Below are 4,842 nucleotides of genomic sequence, written 5' to 3'. Positions count from 1 at the left end.
ATCGTGGCGGGGGGGGGGGAGGGGGGGAAGAAGAAGAAGAAACGGTGGAAACCAACCAAGAAGCCATGGAAATCCACCCTCTCTCCTTTCTTCTTCAATCACATTAACACATCAATGATGAAAAGAAACCAACCGAGCAGCCATGGAAATTTTAGCTACGATTGCCAAGTCCACTTTTTTTTTATTTTTCACTCTCTTAATTTTTTATGTTTTTTTTTTTTGCCACGTCAGCATTTGGGGTGGAAAATAATTGAAACGTAAGTTGTTAAGGGGGGTAAAAAAATAGAAGTTAAGTTTAGTTGCTAAAGTGAGTTTTCGTGCCAAGTTCAGGGGTTAAAACATGTCTTTTCCCTAATTCTTATATGAATTAAGTTAGGCAAGGTGAACGCGATTTTATCACCTTAATGAATATTCACTGACTAAGGGCACAAATGACTCTATTTATCCTTACGTCTTTGTGAAAATCAAAATATGTCATATTGTTGGTGCAAGTTGATTACTTGAATATTATTGAAACTCTTGAAGAATTCTCAAAAGTAGTATATTATCTGTTGAAAGAAGTTGAAATGAGAAACTTGCAGAATTTTTTGGTCCTGAAGTGCCATATCTTTATGCAATTGATGCATTTGTATATTTTGCTATGACGATGAGGTATTATAGTCATATGATATTGTTCTACATGACAGTCAAGTCATATAAAGATAACATCTGTTTATAAAGCAAGTCAGGAATGTACTCGAAGTGATTTCAATAATATTATATACCAATACAATTCTATCCAAAGACTGAAGATGCAGCAGCATACATAGCCCAACTAAAGAGAGGATTCATAAAAGCATAAGGCATGTTTCACCAAAGTTGTTCTTCACACACGAGCTCCATAAGGAATGGTGATATCAACGTGCAAGAGATTTGTTCGAGCGATAATATGACTGATTTATTTACCAAGTCTCTACCAACTGCAACTTTCGAGAAGATGGTGCACAAGATTGAGATGTGAAGATTCAAGTTTTTGGATTGAAGTTCTCATCAGGGGGAGTTAATACGCGTTGTACTCTTTTTCCTTTTCAAGGTTTTTGTCCCACTGGGTTTTTCCTTGTAACGTTTTTAATGAGGCAAACAAATGGCGTATTATTAGAAATGTGTACTCTTTTTCTTTCACTAGAATTTTTCCCACTGGATTTTTTCTAGTAAGGTTTTAACGAGGCACATTATCTATCAAATAGACATTCAAGGGGGAGTGTTATAAATATTATTTATTATTGTGGATGTCTATCTTTAGGAGAAATATTAGGGTTAGTGACTTTGGGATCAAGTCACTTTTTCCCTATAAATATAGAGGTTCTCCTTCATTGTAAATCAATCCCTCAAGAGAAATAAAGAATTGCTCTCTTCTCTCCTTCTCTACAAATATTCTTGTTCTTGCTTTATTATTTTATAACAAAAAAGTATTTATTTTAATTTCAAACGTGATATTTCACATGCTTATACAACAGAAATTTCGACTTTACTGATTTAGTTGAATATATCTTGGCCACTGTAATGTTACTCATGAACACTTTTTGAATCGGATAAATAATTTGCCGACAATAAAGTAAATATTAATTGATCAATTTATAGGAATAGTCAACGTGCTGAAAAAAAGGCATATGAATGACTAAAAATATTGAGAAATTAACCTGATTAACAGAACAAATAAATAAATCAAATTGATAAAATAGTAAAAGAACTACACAATATCCTCCCTTTTGAAACAATTAGCCTTGAGGAGTAAAAATTAAATAATTCTTGCTTAAAAAAAAAAAGATACACAAAAAGATAACAACGATCAGTTGTGACAACTAAATAACTAGATAAATTCATAAAATTTTGAAAGAAAACACATTTCTTATACAACAAATAAGCGGTTCATATTCAAGAATCCAATTTTTGCATTGTTTCTACAAAATACTACTTTAATTCGAAGAAAATTTCTTAATATGTATGTATCGGTAAAAATAAGTAGGCTACAATTTCTTAAAGACAAGGTAAAATCTTTATAAGACGTAAAACATTTGCAATCATAAGTCACGTTGCGCTTATATTCACATTTAGTTGAAATATCTAATTAATAAAATAATTAAGCTGAATATTTGATATATTCGAAGAACTAATGTTGTTTGAACACTACCATGTTAGTAAAAAAAAGGTGATGCCGACTTAGTTGAATGTGTACAACTTCAGACGATAATAGTGACCGAAGACAAAAATAATATTACTAAAGAGAATAATAATTTTTCCCAAGATAAACTTTAATTATTGTTATTACAAGTTTAGACGAGATCCAATCATCGTGACCTCGACAATTAAGTCAGTGCGATAATCCGAATTAATCATTCAAACAAATTTTTTATTTTTATTCTTTTTAAAATTGCAGTACATCTTCTCACGTGTTGATCTATTCATTTAGGGGGAAAACACATAAATATTTTTATTGCGTGAGTGAGTGAGTGACAGTAAGAATGGAACCGTATATCATATCTCATTTAAATTTTTACCTTTGAAAATAATTTGTTATTAATTTTGACTGCATTAAAATCCCCATAAAAATATAATAAAAAATTCCGTGATCCTCTATGGGCATCAATTACTGTTGCACATAATTACTACTCGTAGAAAGTCAGACTGTGTAATTGCCTTTACATTGTGAACTGCTAGTGACAAATAGAAAAGATTTCGAGACACGAAAAGTCCAGTCGTCTTCATTTACAAATTTTTCATCCGAGTAATTGAACGGTATGATTTACCATATTTACAAAACCTAACTTTTTTATTAAAAAAAAATAAAAAAATAAAAAAAAAAAAATAATACTAAAAAGAAGACAAATTCATGCTAATCAACTTAATCCCTCTTAAAATGCTTGTTGAATTTTGTAGTAAAATGTTTGTTGATGGCTAGAGTAAAAGTAATCCAGTTTTAAGAATATAAAAATTATTTTTGCCATCTATGGAAGCCTTAACAACCTTAGGTGTCACTTCAATGAAAAGTGTGATATAATTTTTGGTCAATTCCTGACGACCTGTTAACTTTTGGATGGAAAACAATATTCCATCTACTTATTGTATGACATAGATCATCTTTTGAGCTAACATTTTTTACTAATTTAGATTAGGAAAGTGTTTGAGAAAGATACAGAATTCACAAAAAAAATGTATTTTTCAAAGAAAGATTTGAGTCATTTAAAGGAAAAGATCTTGAAAGGAAAATTTAAATTTTTTTGAGATTTTAAGGAGAAGTCCATTACAGAAAAACGAACGCATTGAAGTCCGGGGAAAGTTTGCAGAAATGAGTTACAGATAGAGTTTTGATTTACCACTAGGAAATTAGTGAATTTAAACTTTACTTTATGTAAATTTATTCGAAATAAAAACAAATTTACTTTTTGTGTTTATGCATATAAAATAAAAAAGTTTCTCCAGTTAGATTCAAAAGTTTCTACGTAAACATTTGACAACATCAATAATATGAATGAAATAGAAATGTCATATTGAATGTTCAACGTCATATACTAACGTATAAAATTAACAGAGGAAACCAAATATGCATTTAACATGAAATTATAAAATTTCAAATAAATTAAATAAATGATTATACAAGAAATTAGACGTAGCAGTTTGAAATCATTGAAGAACAGATAAATTGATTATTAAATGTCTGATATGCAAACGTCTTTTGGATCTTTACCTGATTGTTCTTGCTATTTCTTTTCTTTTCTTTTCTTTTCTTTTTTTTGATATTGCCTCATAAATTTTCTTCGCGTAATACTCATATTTTTTTCCATAGAACAGAATAAAGACCAGTTACAATGAGCACTGCTACAGAACTACAGTCTTATGCTGGAAAGAAAAAAGAAAAAACTAATAGAGTAAGGTGAATAAGCAAGAAGACTTGTAAAAGGTGGAATAAAAGAAAATAAACTTACCCTCCAACTTAGATGTTCTCATCAATAATATTGATCATCATCAAGGGACTAAAAACAACTAAAACATAAAGATAGGTCCTCTTTTATCCATTATAAGACCTTGAATGTCATAAGCGATGATTGATAATATTGAGTAGGAAGAAAGGGCTTAAAAAAAAAAAAAAAACTTATCGGGGGAGAGAAATCAAATGATCACATAAGATTTCTACGTCTAATAAATTAAATAGATGTAACAACATATAAATGGATGATATAATATTTAAAAAATAAATAATTGTAGGGGAAAGGAAAAATTGATCAATTGTATTTAATGACCTTTGGAGTTTTGATGAATTATTCTTAGTTGTTTAAACATATTATAATTTTGTACCATTGTCAGTTCTTATAATTTTAATGGTCTTATTGAAATGAGTTTTTATAAGATAAAAGCAGTGTTGTGGACATACACATACATCAGAATTTTGCTTTAGTAGAAAAATTATTAGCCTGGAGAAATCATCCACAATAGTTAGAAAGAACTTGTTTTCATCAAACGTAGAAATTGTATAAGGTCCCCAAAGATCTACATGAATCATGTCAAGACATGTAAAACTTCTAATACTATTAGATTGAAAAGGTTGTCTATGACTGTTTTATATTCTGTAAACTACTAGGAAATTTTTTATTCAAGACTATGGAAGAGCTATGTCCAAGTCTTTTATGCCGCAAGTTTGTATCTACATTGTAGACTCTCTCATAATTCTGAATAGCTAGGCTGATACTCCTTCCATTATAAGCATGTTGATTCAACTGTAGATACAACACAATCTCAACCCTCCTAGTGAAGAGATCCTAAAAAACACAAAAGCTAGAAAACAAAGAAACAAACCACTGTAATTTT

The sequence above is a fragment of the Lycium ferocissimum genome, chromosome 5 (genome assembly GCF_029784015.1).
Source record: "Lycium ferocissimum isolate CSIRO_LF1 chromosome 5, AGI_CSIRO_Lferr_CH_V1, whole genome shotgun sequence".
NCBI classification, from domain to species: domain Eukaryota; kingdom Viridiplantae; phylum Streptophyta; class Magnoliopsida; order Solanales; family Solanaceae; genus Lycium; species Lycium ferocissimum.
This window is presented reverse-complemented; position numbering follows the sequence as displayed.